General features: G+C 48.9%; 1 pseudogene; it reads left to right on the top strand.

The window, feature by feature from the left end:
- The first annotated feature begins 8242 nt into the window (after positions 1-8242).
- On the top strand, positions 8243-18113 carry LOC138444957 (UL16-binding protein 1-like; annotated as a pseudogene).
- Positions 18114-18249: the final 136 nt, after the last annotated feature.

Below are 18249 nucleotides of genomic sequence, written 5' to 3' on the forward strand. Positions count from 1 at the left end.
CTTCCCGGGTCCGAGTAGCTCAGGAGTTTGGTGAGCGCCAACGCTGCAACTTGTTGCCTTTTCTGCCTCTGCTGCTCAGTGTTCTGGGTGGACCACTGGCGCCCCTTGTGAGGCAGATGGTGACTGTCCAGCACCCCCAGAAGTCTTAGCAAAGGAGCCTGCTTGCAGTTAGGTAAGTGAAGTCTCTCCGGGTCTGCAATTGCCCCTTTCCAGTCCTTACGGCTCTGGCTGCCTGTCCCCGGCGGGGGATGGTCTGCAGCCGGCTTTTTCCTTTCCGTCCTTTGTTCTGTGCTCGGTCCTGGAGGTGTCCTATGTTCGAGCTTTTCATGCGGTAGCTATCCCACAGTCTGGTTTGCTAGCCCAAGTTAGATCGTTCTGGTTGCGTGTGGGGCGTTCCTGCCCGATTCTTACGAAGCACTTCAGCCCGCGCCTCCCGCGCTTCCCTGCCCTGCCCCCACTTGCTTGTGGCAGATGTAGGCGTCTGTGCTGCTTTTCGGCTGGGGGAGTTACTGTTGGGCTTGTAATCTGTTGGTTTTAATTATTTATTTATTTTTCCCTTCCTGTTATGTTGCCCTCTGTGTTTCCAAGGCCGCCACAGACTCGGCAGGGAGAGTGTTTCCTGGTGTTTGGAAACCTCTCTTCTTAAAATTCCCTTCCCGGGACGGAGCTCCCTCCCCACGTCCTTAGTCTCCTTTTTTGTCTTTTGTATTTTTTCCTACCTGTTTTTGAAGACAATGGTCTGCTTTTCTGGTTGCCTGATGTCCTCTGCCAGCCTACAGAAGTTGTTTTGTGGAGTTTGCTCCACGTTGAAATGTTCTTTTGAGGAATTTGTGAGGGAGAAAGTGGTCTTCCTGTCCTATTCCTCCACCATCTTTACAGTTCCTCTCTCTGTCTCTGCTTTTTAATATGCTGTCTTGGTTGGTCATAACTTTCCTTCCAAGGAGTAAGCGTCTTTGAATTTCATGGCTGCAATCACCATCTGCAGTGATTTTGGAGCCCCCAAAAATAAAGTCTGACAGTGTTTCCCCATCTATTTGCCATGAAGTGATGGGACCAGATGCCATGATCTTTGTTTTCAGAATGTTGAGCTTTAAGTCAACTTTTTCACTCCCCTTTTTTACTCTCAAGAGGCTCTTTAGTTCTTCTTCACTTTCTGCCACAAGGGTGGTGTCATCTGCATATCTGAGGTTATTGATATGTCTCCCAGAAATCTTGATTCCAGCTTGTGCTTCTTCCAGCCCAGCGTTTCTCATGATGTACTCTGCATAGAAGTTAAATAAGCAGGGTGACAATATACAGCCTGACATACTCCTTTTCCTATTTGGAACCAGTCTGTTGTTCCATGTCCAGTTCTAACTGCTGCTTCCTGACCTGCATACAGGTTTCTCAAGAAGCAGGTCAGGTGCTCTGGTATTCCCATCTCTTTCAGAACTTTCCACAGTTTATTGTGATCCACACAGTCAAAGGCTTTGGCATAGTCAATAAAGCAGAAATAGATGTTTTTCTGGAACTCTCTTGCTTTTTCCACAGTGCAGCGGATATTGGCAATTTGATCTCTGGTTCCTCTGCCTTTTCTAAAACCAGCTTGAACATCTGGAAGTTCACGGCTTATGTACTGCTGAAGCCTGGCTTGGAGAATTTTAAGCATCACTTTACTAGCATGTGAGATGAGTGCAATCATGCAGTAGTTTGAGCATTCTATGGCCTTCCCTTTCTTTGGGATTGGAATGAAAACTGACCTTTTCCAGTCCTGTGGCCACTGCTGAGTTTTCCAAATTTGATGGCATATCGAGTGTAGCACTTTCACAGCATCATCTTAGAGGATTTGAAAAAAGCTCAACTGGAATTCCATCACCTCCACTAGCTTTGTTCACAGTGATGCTTCCTAAGGCCCACTTGACATCACATTCCAGGATGTCTGGCCCTAGGTGAGTGATCACACCATTGTGATTATCTTGGTCATGAGGATCTTTGTTGTACAGTTCTTCTGTGTATTTTTGCCACTTCTTAATATCTTCTGCTTCTGTTAGGTCCATACCATTTCTGTCCTTTATCAAGCCCATCTTTGCATGAAATGTTCCCTTGGTATCTCTAATTTTCTTGAAGAGATCTCTAGTCTTTCCCATTCTGTTGTTTTCCTCTATTTCTTTGCATTGATCACTGAAGAAGGCTTTTTTATTTCTTCTTGCTATTCTTCAAAACTCTTCATTCAAATGGGTATATCTTTCCTTTTCTCCTTTGCTTTTCGCTTCTCTTCTTTTCACAGCTATTTGTAAGGCCTCCTCAGACAGCCATTTTGCTTTTTTGCATTTCTTTTTCTTGGGGATGGTCTTGATTCTTGTCTCCTGTACAAAGTCACGAACCTCCATCCATAGTTCATCAGGCACTCTGTCTATCACATTTAGTCCCTTAGATCTATTTCTCACTTCCACTGTATAATCATAAGGGATTTGATTTAGGTCATACCTGAATGGTCTAGTGGTTTTCCCTACTTTCTTCAATTTCAGTCTGAATTTGGCAATAAGGAGTTCATGATCTGAGCCACAGTCAGCTCCTTGTCTTGTTTTTGCTGACTGTATAGAGCTTCTCCATTTTGGCTGCAAGGAATATAATCAATCTGATTTCAGTGTCGACCACCTGGTGATGTCCTTGTGTAGAGTCTTCTCTTGTGTTGTTGGAAGAGGGTGTTTGCTATGAGCAGTGCATTCTCTTGGTAGAACTCTATTAGCCTTTGCCCTGCTTCATTCTGTACTCTAAGGCCAATTTGCCTGATACTCCAGGTGTTTCTTGATTTCCTACTTTTGCATTCCAGTCCCCTATAATGAAAAGGACATCTTTTTTGGGTGTTAGTTCTAAAAGGTCTTGTAGGTCTTCATAGAACTGTTCAGCTTCTTCAGTGTTCCTGGTCGGGGCATAGACTTGGATTACCATGATATTGAATAGTTTGCCTTGGAAATAAATAGAGATCATTCTGTCATTTTTGGGACTGCATCCAAGTACTGCATTTTGGACTCTTTTGTTGACTATGATGGCTACTCCATTTCTTCTGAGGGATTCCTGCCCACAGTAGTAGATATAAAGGTCATCTGAGTTAAACTCACCCATTCCAGTCCATTTTAGTTTGCTGATTCCAAGAATGAGAGATGTTCACTCTTGTCATCTCCTGTTTGACCACTTTCAATTTGCCTTGATTCATGGACCTGACATTCCAGGTTCCTATGCAATATTGCTGTTTACAGCATCAAACCTTGCTTCTATCACCAGTCGCATGCCCAACTGGGTGCTGTTTTTGCTTTGGCTCCATCCCTTCCTTCTTTCTCGAGTTATTTCTCCACTGATCTCCAGTAGCATGTAGGGCACCTACGGACCTGGGGAGTTCATCTTTCAGTGTGCTGTCTTTTTGCCTTTTCATACTGTTCATGGGTTTCTCAAGGCAAGGATACTGAAGTGGCTTGCCATACCCTTCTCCAGTGGACAACATTCTGTCAGACCTCTCCACTATGACCTGCCCATCTTGGGTGGCCCCACACGGGCATGGCTTGGTTTCACTGAGTTAGAGTAGGCTGTGGTCTGTGAGATCAGATTGACTAGTTGTCTGTGATTGTGGTTTCCGTCTGTCTGCCCTCTGACGCCCTCTCTTAGTGTCTACCGTCTCACTTGGGTTTCTCTTACCTTGGAAGTGGGGTATCTCTTCACAGCTGCTCCAGGAAAACACAGCCGCTGCTCCTTACCTTGGATGTGGGTACCTCCTCTTGGCTATGTAATCAATAGAAATTGATAAGAGGCCAGACGAGAAATTCAGGCTAGGTTTTATTGGTGTTCCTGTAACTAGGGTCTGGCTGCTTCCCGCTCAAAAGCCATTAAAGAGGTCATGTTGATGGAAAGGAAAGTTTGCCTTATTTTGGATGCCAGGAATGGTGGAGGGGAAGCGGGTAGGGGATTTCCATGGTGGATCAGTGGTAAAGAATCTGCCCAGAATCCACCCATCAGTGCAGGAGGTGTGGGTTCAATCCCTGCCTCAGAAAGACTTCTTGCAGAAGGAAATAGCAACCCACCCCAGTATTCTTGCCTGGAAAATCCCATGGACAGAGGAGTCTGGCAGGCTACAGTCCATGGGGTCACAAAGAGTGATGCGCTTAGCAACTAAACAACAAATGAAGGTGAGGGCATCTCCATCTGTCCAAAGGCTGACTCCATCCAACTGACAATCAGTGGGCAAGAACTTTTATAGACAGAGGGAGGGGGCTGCATGCAGAAACAGCACAGTCAGCTCTGACAGTCATCTCTAAATTGGTCATGGATGGTCTGACCAGAGTCATCTTGATTGTTTCAAGTTCAATTAATCTTTTGTTCCATGGTTGGCTTGTTTTCATCTCCTTGAGGACAAGTCTTAGAATTGTGGCAGCTTATATCATGGCTGCAGTCTGGTCATCATGTAGCTAATTTCTTCCAACTGGTGGGAATTTATGCATCTATAAGACAGCTCACAGGATAGAGCTCAGAATATTATCAACAGCCCTTGAGAAGGACCTCACAGTCCTTGACTATCCTTAACGACTACATTATTCTTATTTGGTCTCTGTTGACTATTTTCCTTAGTTTCTTCATTTTCTCACTTCTCTGATTAAGCTTAGTGTGTGGCTAAATCTTTTCCACAGACAAAAGGCAGGCTGAGGACATGGTGGGGCAAGGACCGTAGGGTCCCACTCTGTTTCATTGGAATTCTTACTACAGTTTGAGGGAAGGGAAACAAGTTCCCTCGCTTGATCCCAAGGGGGACAAGCTGGTCCCTTATGTGGGGTGAGGGTGGGGTGGATCCGTGGGTGAGGCACAAGGCATGGCTTAGGCGGTCTGCCCACCCCATTGGTGGTGCTGTGTGTCGGCTTATACTCACTACCTTGCTTTTGCTCCCAACACCTCAGTACTGGCAGTTGGGGCTTGATCATTTTGTATCTTGTTGCTCATAATTGTCCCAACTGTGCCTGCATGCAGCACTTTTTCTCCCTTTATAGTGTCTTTGCATTTTGATGCTTGATGAGACCTTAGTCCAGGTCCCAGCCTGTCTCAGGTGTGACAGAAGCAGGAGGAGAAGAGGGAATTCTGGCTTGGACTCCCCGGTCATAAACTTTCCCACGGTCTATACTCAACACCCAGAAAATGAGTTCTCAGAATAACTGAACCCCCTTCCATCTGATTTCATCAATCTGGTTAATTGGAAGAACCGCTGTATGGAGTTAATTTCACAGTGTGTAGTGAATTAACTTCTCATCCAGACATCTAAAAGTGGTTCTGGCTACATGCCATCCTTGTGGGATGAACTAAGGAAATAGTCACTGAACTCATTTACTGTGCTCCATGGTTCAGATGAAGAGTGTGGTTGACACGGAGAGAGATCCTGGCCACACTGTGTGAGGAGATGGTCAACAGGGGCAGCTGCTGTCTCTGTTCCTGCCCAGTTCCCATTTCTCAGCAAGAGTCCAATAAATATATATTGAATGACTACAAGTTCAGTTACTGCTTGTTCTCTAGTGTTAATGAATATGTTATCAGTCCAGGATCATCAATAGATGGTAAAATTATGTGCTGAAATATTGTCAGGGGACAGGATATTCCTGTTTTATAATAGAGGAATATTACAATATTCCTATTATTATTACTGTTTTATAATAGAGGAATATCCCTCTATTCTAACACAGAAATGAAGTTTCAACCCACATGTTTTTTTTTTGGTCTGTGCAAATATCAGAATCAAATTCATCTTTTGTTTTTATCATCATCGTCATCGTGATCACTTGCTAGTCTGTATCTTATTGACATTCTGGAGACTTTGGTTTGACCTCCTTTATCCTCACTATTGAGGACTTTTTCTTCCTTAGGTGAGTTGCTGTGTGGTTTCCACTGGCTTTTTTTGAGAAGTGTGACTAGGATAAACTTAATATTTCTTTTAGCTGGACTAAACTTGAGATGAAGCTTGAGCTCATTCCCAGCTCTAGGCCTCTAACTTCCCTTTTCTTAGAATATTTTATTTCAAAATCTTGTTGTCACTTTTTCTCTTACCAGTTTTACAACTCAGGACTGTTTTCTCAAAGCCCTGGGCGCCATCTCTTTCTTTCTTTCTCTTAAGGTGACTTACTAAGGCCATTTATTACTTAAATGCGCTAGCACACTCTATAACCAAGCCCACCCAGATGAAAGGAAGAATGAGAAAGTAAGACAAGCTATACACCTAGTGGAAAAGGAATCAGTGAAGGATACTGATTTGCCAGTCTATGTGACATGAGCTTTCCTACTGGGTATTATCTGATAATGTATAACTTCCCTTGCTGCTGTTTAGTCCCTAAGTCATGTCCAACTCTTTGAGACCTCATGGACTGTAGCCAGCTAGGCTCCTATGTCCAAGGGATTCCCCAGGGAAGAATACTGGAGTGGCATCTGTGACAGATTTTTCTTTTTTGTTGCCCTGGTCCTATGTTTCTGCATGCAGGCTTTCTCCTGCTGCAGCTGGCAGGGGCTCCTCTCTAGTTGCAGTGCTTGGGCTTCTCACTGAGGTGGCTTTTCTTGCTGTGGAGCACTGGCCTGAGGCATATGGGGTTCAGTGGTCATGGTATTGGGTTCGGCAGTTATGGCCTGCAGGCTCTAGAGCGCTGGCCTTGGGAGCCATCTCTTTGAATCTGAAGTTTTAAAGGAGATAGTACTGGCATCTCCCAGTCTCTGTAGGAGTGTAGGAGCCTATATTTGGCTCCCAAGTAGCTCAGCTGGTAAAGAATCCACCTGCAAGGCAGGAGACCCTGGTTCGGTTCCTGGGTTGGGAAGATCCCTTGGAGGAGGGCCTAGCAACTCACTCCAGTATTCTTGCCTGGAGGATCCCTGTGGACAGAGGAGCCTGGAGGGCTATAGTATGTGGAGTCACAAAGAGTCAGACAGGACTGAGCAACTAGGCACAGCACAGCACAGGAGCCTATACTAGTCAGCTGGTCCTGCCATACAGAGGACCACAGACTGGATGGCTTACACAGCAAACACAGGTTTTTCTACAGTTCTGTAGGGAGGAAGTCCAAGATCGTGGTGCTGCAGTGTTTGTATCTTCATAAGAGTAATGTATCTTATTTCTTGATGCATTTCAAACTTGAAGACAATACAACATTTGCCTCAAACACTTCATCATGTAGTTCAGTAACTAATGATCTTTTCTTCCTTTGAATCTGTACTCTGTTTCCCCATGTCACCTTGAACTTCTAATTTAATGAATATTGTGCATTTTCTTTAATGGACTGTATTAATTTTTTAGTTTTAATATTTAAAGGTTAAGGTTTAAAATTTAGTTTCCCCGGATAGAAATTAAGATGCATCATTTTTATTTTCTGGCTGTGCCATGAGGCATGTAGGGTCTTGTTCCTTAACCAGGGATTGAAACCCTACCCCTAGAGTCTAAGCATGGAGTCTTTACCACTGGACCACCAGGGAAGCCCCCCAATCCACCATTTTAATATATATATATGTTTTTATATATATTTATAATATAGATATTATAAATATATTTTATATTTACCTTTTATCTCAGTAAGAGATAAATGATCGCTAAAGGGAGCCTCCCCAGCTGCATAAATAGTACAAATTGAAGAGCTCTGGTCCATGGATGGAAATGAAGAAAGAACATAAGATAAAAATAGACATCAGGAATCAAGACAGCCTTTCATTACCGTCCCTTTTGGTTGTTGTTGTGTTAGTCCTGTTCAGAATGATCATCTCCAATACATTTTTAGGGGATATATCAACCAGGCTCCCCTCTAACTCTCAGAAAACGATAGGGACCTCAGCTCCAGAGTTCTCCCAGAGGATTCATGAACGTGATGTTAGCAAGATCACAGTCATAGGAGAGAAAAACCTCTCCGTCCACCTGGCCTTGAACCTCACACCACGGCTGTCCAGGTCTGGGCTGAGGACTGATGGTGAAATTATAGGAAAGAGAATGAGCATGTGTGAAGGCAAAACAGTGAGGGTGAGGCTGGGAGAAAAAGACCCATAGGCCTCCTCCCCCAGTTATGTGAGAGCGGAGTAGGGCTGCAGGGCTGGGCGGACAGCAGGACGGCCCCACCTGCCCCACCCCCGAGCCCAGCAAGAGTGCCCAGCCCAGACTCAGGCGCGAAGCCTCCAAGGGGAAACCGGGGCGGGGCCCGTCGGCGGAGGGACCGCCCAGGCAGTCAGCGCCGAGGCGGAGGTCCAGACCGCAGCTGCCGGCTAGCTGAAGAGGATCTCAGGTTCTGACTTGGCAGCCTCGCACTCTTGCAAAACTGGGATCCAGGTGGCAAAGGGAGAGATGGGTGACTCCAAGAGCGGTCTTAGCTTCCTCGTTTTGCTTCGGATTGTGTTGTTCAGCGGGACGTCCAGCGGTGAGTTCCGGATGAACCTGCGGGGGAACGCGAGGAGGTTGGATGGGTTCTGACCCGAAAAGGGGATGGGGGTGGTGTCCGCGGGGTTCGCGAAACTTCTTGCATGGTGTCGCCGCCGCCGCCTCCTCTTTCCCTTCCCTCGGCCCCTTTTCTCCTCGGAGGCTCCTCCCGGCTTCTTGCCGGCTCTCCGGGCCAGAACAGGGGCGCCTTGGGTGAAGTAGTGATGCCAGGAGTTTGGGAGGTGACGCTGGGAGAAGCGGGCGGCCGGGACGCGGCAGGAAATGCGGTGAACCGCCCCCACCCCCACCCCCAAGGGTCCAGCCCGCCCCTGCAAAGTGGGAGCCCTGGAGCCGGGCGGTTTGGGACCAGTCGGCCTTCCCGGGGAGAAGGGACCCAGATCCACCCCACAAAGCACACCCTCCCGCCCCGACCTGTGCAACAGAGACCCTTCTGGTCCCTCCATCTCCTGGCCCTTGAAGGACCCGCGCTCTTTCCCGGCGGTAAGTTATAAACGCAGAGCCGACCCGGGTGCCCAGGCGGCGGCGGCGGCGGCGCACTCCCGGCTTAAACGTGCTTGAGTTGCTGTTGTCCGAGCCGCGGCTGCTGGTTCCACCCCGGTCCCCGGGCTCCAGCCCAGGACCCCGAAGCTCCGCTGCGCGGCTCCCCTGGTGATCCCCGGGCTCTGCGGCGCAGTTCCTTCCCCGTTCCTGGGCTCCCCTGCGCGGCTCCACCTCGGACCCGGGGCGGGTGCGAGCCTCTACCTGTGCAGGGACCACGTGCGCTGGCCCATTGGTCTATATGCAGAACTTTTTTAATTAGAGAATTGATCTTGTTGGGCACCACGTCTATCCTTTAACCTGTTAGTACCCAGCGAAACAGATGTCCTGCGTTTCACGTGGCCTGCAGAGTCCAAGTTGAGTATAAGCAGGTTTCCAAGTGGACAGTTTCGTGGACCTTCCCCAGGCCAGCATTTCTGCTTGGTGGGGGTGGGGGTGCGAGGGGCACGGGGAGGGGATTTCCAGGCCCTGTATCAGTGATTTGGCTCTAGCTTTCCTTCTCTGCAAAGTAGATGATGAGGTTATGATACTAAATGCCGTGTTACACTGACAGGATTAGTCTGTCAATTGTCAGTATTAGTATTGACAGTAAGTTCTTCAAAAACTTCCCTGCTTCAAAAATTTGAAAGGAAGGAAAATGTGCTACGAAATGTGATGGCTTGTGCTGGGCCTCAGATTCAGAGGAGAAGCCCAGTTCCAGCAGCTGGCTGAGTGTCTCACAGGGCTCCATGCAGCCCTGGGGGCCTGTGTCTGACTGTCCTCTCACAGTCCCCCAGCGTCAGGGGGAAGGTGCCTGCTGAAGCCCGCTTGGAGCCAGGCAGCCACATACATCACCCAGCACCGCAGAAGCATATTGTCTTCCAGAACACTGTGCCTTAGGAAAGCCATAGCATCTGAACTTTCTAAGACAGACTTAATAATGTGGAATATTTTCTAGATATCACCTTCATTAGGTTGAACTGAAAGTGTTTGTATAACTTTTGTGACCAAGAAATTTTTAAACAATGTTATAAAATAAATAGTTTTTAAGATTGTTTCAACACAAATACTTGGACTAGCTTAGGGCCAAGTGCTTTTTAGTTTCTACTTCATCAGAGTAATGTACTTGATTCATCCTTGAATGTGCCATGAGTAGTTGCTCACTCCTGTCTGACTCTTTGGAACCCCATGGACTATACAGTTCGTGGAATTCTCCAGGATTGAATACTGGATCGGATAGCCTTTCCCATCTCTAGGGGATCGTCCCAACCCAGGGACTGAACCCAGGTCTTCCACATTGCAGGTGGATTCTTTACCATCTAAGGCACCAGGGAAGCTCACGAATACTGGAGTGGGTAGCCTCTCCATTTTCCAGGGGATCTTTCTGACCCAGGAACTGAGCTGGGGTCTCCTGCATTGCAGGTGGATTCATTACCTGCTGAGCCACCAGGGAAACCCTTAAGTTTCTTTCTTTCTTTTTTTTTTTTTTTAATATTTATCACTAGTTGGGAATTATTTGTCTATAAGATGAAATACTTTGTCTTAGGAAAAGAAAATGAAAAAATGCTCTAGCCTTGTACAAGAAAAAGCAGTGTTGGAGGAAGAAAACTTAAAAGCCAGAAGGAAAAAAAAGGAGAAAAATGCAATAGAAACAGAAACTGCTCTTTCATGGAAAGTTGCCTTAAAAAATTTTTTTTAATACAGAGGAGTTCTGCTGTCTTACTTTGGGGAAAGTAGGAGAGGAATTTACTGAAACATCTTAAATTTGGCAGACCCTAGCATTTCTCAGTGCCAGAAGTGGGTTTGGGTCAGGTCAATAGTAAATAATCCCTTTTACTATGCACAGAATGGGTGCCTGAGTTGTGTTGCGTAGAAAAAAACAAAAAGTAAACAGATTTTGTGCTTATCTTCAAGGCTGGCTTAAGTAGAAAATGGATTTTTTAAAACACTTGAAAAAATTAAAGAATTCAATTTATTTATTTTTTTAAATTACATATGCATCATGAGGAAGGCGCTCAATGCCTAGCCCTGGAGTCAAAGCTCCTCCCAGACAGCTCAGGCTGTTACTAGCTGAAGCTGGTTATGACCCACATCCTACCACCTATGAAGGTAACAAGTGGTTGAAAAGGACAAGTTGGTTTGCTCAGGAGCCCCGGGAAAATAGTGACCTAATGTCCTCAGACTGCCTCCAAGTTTCCAGGTTAGAAAGGGGGCAGAGGTGGCTGCTGCAGGGCGCATCAGCATCTTGAGCACGGTCAGGTTGGTTGGCACAAGGCGAACGTTTGAGCACCACCTAACTTATGGTTTCAACCAGTCTGGGGGTCTGCGTGCTTGCAGCCAGCAGTTTTGATGTGCTGGGGGTCTGCTTCCTGTAGAAACATCTTGAGGCTTGTGTCAGCTCTTTGTTGTCTTTCAGGGAACTGGGAATTTCATGACACTGCTCTGTGGCTGCTCACAGTCTAAATTGTTACCAGTTTCCCAGCCTAAGGAGTATTCCTTTCTCCATCTTCACATGTTCTAATCCTTAACTCTGAAACCACCATTTTGAGACTCACAGGAGGCCTGGCTGACTAAACCTTTTCTACAAACAAGAGGCAGACAGAGACCATGGGGGACGGGTCTTTCCCACTAAGGTGCCCTAGGGCCCTTTTGGTTACAAGACCATTTATTACCCATTTTTCCATGATCCCAAGAAGCTCAGGGCCTCCAACAGCTTCCTATCTCTTCAAGAGAGTCTAGACATGCCCTCTCTCAACTGGCATCTTATCCCTTTGTCTGTTAACTCACCCAGCAAAACCCCCCGACCTGGCCCCCAGGACCTAACTTAGGAGGGACGGGAACAGGGTTTCCCAGAGTGTGACACAGGGCTCGAGGGTGAGGCTGGGCATCCCCACTTCTACCCTTTGCTCCCACATTCATAGTGTCTAGGAATTGGGACAGCATCAGCCTATAATGGTTATTGATTAAGGTAGGAGTTGACAGATTTTTTTTTCTACAGAAGAAAGTGAATCTCAAGGTCTCATTAGGCAATTTGGTATCTGTGTCTGGGTGCAAAAGGAGCTTCTGCATTTGTGGAGCAGCAGGAGCCAAATATAATGTGTAAATCAACTGAGAACCAGATTGTGCATGGTCCTGGTTTCGCACGCCAGTAATGAGTGACCCATTCCCTAGAGAATCATCCAAGAGCTGCCTCAGTTGTCTGTTTATGAACCAGAAACGTACCCTGTCCTGCCTTGTAGCTCCTGGTGGTGGGACTGTGATAGGAGTGTGGATCTGCCTGTTATGGGCTAATGCACCCCCTTGCTGTAGATGGCTTCCCTGGTGGCTCAGAGGTTAAAGCATCTGCCTCCAATGCGAGTAGACCCGGGTTCGATCCCTGGGTTGGGAAGATCCCCTGGAGAAGGAAGTGTTAAACCACTCCAGTATTCTTGCCTGGAGAATCCCGTGGATGGAGAAGCCTGGTAGGCTACAGTCCACGGGATCCCAAAGAGTTGGACACGACTGAGCGACTTCACCTTCACCTGCTGTAGACTGGCTTCCTTGGTTCAAGGAGCGGTAGGGGACACTACATGAAGTCACAGATGTGATCAGGGGATAGTGGCCCTGTATCAACTCTGGTGTCAGGCCTAGGTCCCCTTGCTGGTACATCTTCTTTGTTCCCTGTGGCCCTGGTTATGCCAAGCCACATAATCACTTCTATCCTATGACGGATGGCCTATCTGAACTAATGGTTAGGGGTTGGTGAACCCAGATCATGCTGGGCAACTCTGACATTCCATGACCAGAGGCCTCATCTCTGCCAGGCCCCAGGGCCATACCAGGAGCCACGCTGAATGGTATGGGCTTTCTCACTGCTGGTGGTGTGTCCTTTCTTCAGGACACTAGGAGTCTGTGTTGTGAGCCTCCAAGTAAAATGCCTCATACAGCATGTAGCACCTTTCCAAACACAGATAGCTGTGATGTCACCGGTTCTGTTGGGTCACCTGCCCAAGAAGCAGGTCCAGCCACACTCATCATTCATCAGTTGTGACTACTTTTGTGCCAGGACAGCAGTTGCAGCAGAGACCTAGGGTCTGCGAAGCCTGAAATGTTTCATATGTACCATTAGAGGGAACCTAGGACCTCAGTGGTAATTCAGTGGAGATACGATAGGGACCACAGCTCTGCAGGCCTAGGGTGACTGTAGGTTGGTACTCGTTTCCATGATTTCCTCCAGGAGATGATGTTGTTTACACGTAGTATCAGGCGATGGGGAGTCAGGGTCAGAAGAGTGAATGTGGAATTCACGACTATGGTCCCCTCACCCATGGTAGTTTACTAACAACACAGACTGTCCATTCATATCAGAAGTCCAGGACATGTGCAGTGGACACTGAATGGATCTGTGGACCCAGAGATAACCACCGTCAGCAGGACCTGGGACAGGTGTCTATTAATTGCCTGGTCCTCGGAGCATCACCTCACAGCACGGAGGCCATGATCATGCTACAGTCCTGTGCATGATGTTAGTAACACACTGGGTCCTATGTGAATGTGGGAGTGGTTCCAGCTCCCTTCAGTCACTCAGTGGTGTCTGACTCTTTGCGTCCCCATGAACCGCAGCACGCCAGGCCTCCCTGTCCATCACCAACTCCCGGAGTCCACCCAAACCCATGTCCATCGAGTTGATGATGCCATCCAACCATCTCATCCTCTGTCGTCTGCTTCTCCTCCTGCCCTCAATCCTTCCCAGCATCAGGGTCTTTTCCAATGAGTCAGTTCTTCGCATCAGGTGGCCAGAGCATTGGACTGACTTACCCCAGTAAATAACCATGTGGCTCATCGGGAGAGAATGGAAGGACTTCTGCACTTGCTGTGGTGATGAAAGGGCCCTCCTCACTGGGACGTGGCTTCTCTCTCTGGTGATGCCTTCTGAGAAGTAGCTCAGTTCTGGGAATTTTGGTAGGGGTGTTTGGGAGGGATGGCTGCTTTCAGCCTGCTGATCATCCAGTCTTCTGTTTGTCTCTCCCTGGTTTCTGTCTCTCAATCAAGCAGTTTGCATCCAGGTTCACTGGCCATCTCTCTGCCTCTAGATCACCCCGTGCTCTGAGCCAGCATTGTGCTCTCGGCAGTCAGGCCCTGGCTGGCATTGGGACTCTCTAATCACTTTCAGCTTCCCTGATAGCTCAGTAGGTAAAGAATCCACCTGCAATGCGAGAGACCTGGGTTCGATCCCTGAATTGGGAAGATCCTCTGGAGAAGGGAAAGGCTAATCACCAAAGTATTCTGGCCTAGAGAATTCCATGGACTGTATAGTCCATGGGGGTCACAAGAGTCAGACACGACTAGCGACTTTCACTAATCACTTTGACCATTGTACCAACTTTGCTCCTAACATACAACACTCCACCTGGAATCTTTTTTTTTCCCCATTTTCCATCCTGTTCCTGCTGGAAGCCCACGGCAACACGGTCTCCTACCACTATCCCTGATTTCCACAAAAGTCATCCTTGAGCTGTTGGAGATGCTTCTCATCCACGCTTTCCTCTCGGGCTCCATAGACTCCATCAGGCTTTCCCATGGTGCCTGGTGGCCTGGACACTTTCCTGCCCTTTCATTCCGTGTCTGCCCTGGCACATTCACTTCTCTGAGCCTTGGATGCCCTCCTCTACCACCTGCCTCGGAAGTTATGGACTTTCTCTTTCATGCCACGTGGGCCAGGCCTTTCTCCAGGCTCCCGAGACCCATCCTAGTGGGAGAGCAGCAAAATCTCACCAGCCTTACTAAGTCCTATGACCCGTAATTATTAACTCTTCCTTCTGCAACTTGGGGTTCCGTGCTCACCCGTTGCCTCTTTGCCCTTCTCCCTGTGATCCTGCTTCCTCAGGGGAATCCCCACAGGCTCCCCATCTCTCACAGGACCTGGAGTTAGATTCTGACAGTGCTCTGTCATCTAGACTTTTCCTGCAGAGCAGCCTGGCACGTCTCTGCAAAGGTTATGATGCTGGGAACGGACCTGGTGGACAAGGGGACACAGCCAGGATGTGTGAAATTTGCCAGGCAGGAGACTCCTCCTTCTCCACAAGGAGAGGAGGGGCACTGGCTGTATGGTGTGTGTTGTGGGATGTCATTGCTCTGTCAGCCCGCCCTGCACTTTACTCCCCTCTCACATAACTGGGGGAAGGGGCCTCAGGGTCTTATTTTCCCCAATCTCACCCTCACTGTGTTTTGCCTTCACAGACGCTCATTCTCTTTCCTATAATGTCACCATTGATCCTCAGCCCAGAGATGATCAGCCATGGTGTGAGGTTCAAGGAGAAGTTGATCAAAAGGTCTTTGTCTCCTATGACTGTGGTAGAGCTCAGATCAAGTACCTTGGTCCACTGGGAGAGGAAGTGAAAAGTATGAGCGCCTGGGAAACACAGACTGACACACTCAGAGACACTGGAGACTTGCTCAAGGGGCAGATGCCTGACGTTACACCGGAGAAACACACAGACAAGGGTGAGTTAGAAAATCCAAATGCAGGAGGAGTAGACTGGGAGCTTAGCTGCATCCACTGTTTTCAGGTTAAAAAAAAAAAATTGAATATTGTCCTTCCCTAGTAGTCCAGTGGAAACAGCAGCTGTTGCAGGAGAGACCAGGGCCAGATTAGCTGGGCCCAGGGAAGGTGGACCCAGGTGGGTAAGAATCTGTCAAGCCCAGAGGCTGAGCTCTTTCTTTCCTTTAGTGGGATCAGGCCCTCTGACACTGCAGGCCAGGATGACATGCTGGCGTGAAGACAATGGACACACCAATGCATCCTGGGAGTTTGGCTTCAATGGACAACTGTGCCTCCTCTTTGATTCGGAGAATGGGCACTGGACAATGGTTCATCCTGGAGGGAGACAGATGAAAGAGAAATGGGAGAATGACAGGGCTGTGACCGACTTCTTCAAGAAGGTCTCCATGGGAGACTGTCGGGCCTGGCTTCAGGCTTTCTTGGTGCGCTGGGAGAAAATGCTGAAGACCTCGGGTAAGTGAGAAGAGTAGGAGAAAGTGGTCGTCCTCTCATGGTGACATGGACCCACTCCCGTGTGTGTGTGTGTGTGTTTGAGAATGTGATCTGTCAGAGGTGAGTTGTTCCTGGGAGAGCAATGGCCCGGGGATGCTCTGTCATCCTCCTTCCTCTTCCACTCCTGACGTCTCTCCTCACAGCACAGGCCTTTGGATGACTGAACATGGATTTTTGCTGACCCCAAACCTGTAGACATCTCTTTGATTTCTGGGATTTATTTCTCACTGTACCCTCTTTCCAGAATCTTCTTTCAAATGTCACCTATACTACTTCGGGAAATCTGTCAATACCGCCTCTGCTGTAGCTCCTGAGGACTGCATCCTCAGGTCTCCATCTCTGATGTCACAGCAGGACTGAGTGGCTGTGTTGGAAACCTTGCTCCCCCATTAGCTGTCAGAGCCTCGTGAGGACTGGGCTCCTCCCCTCCCCCCATCTCGCCTGAGGATCTATCACAGGGGCCTCCATGTGATGGGTGCAAGCTGTCTGCACAGTAGGGGTACTGAGTCAGGGGGGCGAGGAGGCATCTGCTGAGTTTAGGGTCTGGACAAGGGCTTCACTCTTACTCTCCTTGCAGCACCACCAACCACAGTCCACGCTACAGTGCAGCCCGCGGCCCCAGCCAGCAACCACATAACCAAGATCGTCCTTGTGGTTCTCGCCGTTTTCGTCATAATAAACATCGTAGCCTGGATCCTTTACAAGAAGAGGTACTGAGGGCAGAATTCAGAGGGAAAGCAGGAGCACGGGGCCTGGCGTGAAGGCGGGGAGGGAAATCCCAGCCAACCCCTGCCCCTCACTGAACCTCCTCATCCTGGAAATGAGCAGGCGAACAAGGCCTCATATAACCTGAGAGCAAGAACTCAGACAAGCTCAGGCCTCAGTACTGAAAGGTCCTCACTGTCAGATGACAGTGGAAAGTGGGAGGGGGGGGGGTGGCTGGGGGCCTGTTGGAAGTTAAAAGGGTTTAGCCAAGTCCCCTGGCTGAGCACAGACTGCTGGCTGGCAGGGCCCAGGGTAGGTGGTGTGAGAACAGCAGGCACTCAGGGGAAGGGCAGGACTAAGGGGAGTTGAGAGCAGCATGGGGGCTCCACATGATGTGTCAGCGGGGAGGGGACCCCCCCAGGGCCCAAGATGAGAGGGGCCGGGCTTCCATCCCAGGAGGAAGGGGTGGGAAGGCCTTTGCAGACCCAGCTCCAAAGACCTGTTCTCACAGGAAGTGGCGTGGGTCAAGCAGGCAAGCCAGGAGCCCCACAGCAGAGACTGGGGGAAGGGCTGAGGCCAGGCATGTGCTCCTGGAGCAGCTGTAGTTGTGGTTCAGCCTGTCATCTCCATGTCAGCAGCCTCCTGGGGACCCAGAGCCTCCATCACTGAGTGGCCCAGCCTTCAGCAGAGGTGCCTGGGGGTGGTGGGCCTGAGCTGGGGTAGAGGCGCCCAGCTGGGGGGACCAGGAAGAGATGGGAGGCAGGGACCCTGGTCCTTAGAGCTGTGTGTGCTGCTCAGAGTCTGGAGGGGCACAAAGGAAGGAGGTTTCCCTGCAGCCTCCCAAGGCTGTCAGGAAGCAAGGCCCCTCCTCTGGGGACCTGCTCCCTGGTCTTTTAGGCTCCCCTCGGGGAGGATCCAGACCTGAGTAAAGGGAGCAGATTGATTCCTCACTGGCTCCAGTCCTGAGCCTGAGCAGGGGGTTCAAGGCCTGGGGTGACTCTGTGATGCAGGAAGGAAGGAGGAGGTGACAAGAAGCAGCTGGGCCTGGGATGGGGGTGGGGGTTGAGGACATAGGAGCCCCTCAGTGAGGGTGGGGCTGGAGGAGGGGTTGGGGAGGGGCAGCCCCAGGAAAGTGACAGGAGTTCCTCAGCCCCCTGGACCAACACCTGTCTCTTTTCTGCAGGAGGTGGTGCTCCCAGGAAGCCCAAAAGGGGCTCTGTCGGCCTGAGGACTCACTCTCTGCTTGGCTGCTCTTCTCCTGCGTTCACTTTAGAGCCAAGGGACCAGACCTTAGGAATCCCAAGTGTGTCTACCAGTTATGACGACACGGTGGCTGCACCATCTCGAGTCTCTTGTCGCATCTGATGAGCATCCTCCTTAACATCTTTATTTTTTTCAAATCTCCTTTCCCACGTTCTCTTGGTGTTGAGTGATGCAGTCTCTGCACTGATACTTCAACTACTTGTACAAGAGATCACCACAAACATAACACTTTCAATCTTCTTGTTTTTGGAAAATTAGACTTTTCCCTGCATCGTGACCTTATTCTTAAAAATGATGATATTGGTGGAAAAATACATCTGCT

This window comes from Ovis canadensis, chromosome 8, assembly GCF_042477335.2.
Source record: "Ovis canadensis isolate MfBH-ARS-UI-01 breed Bighorn chromosome 8, ARS-UI_OviCan_v2, whole genome shotgun sequence".
NCBI lineage: Eukaryota > Metazoa > Chordata > Mammalia > Artiodactyla > Bovidae > Ovis > Ovis canadensis.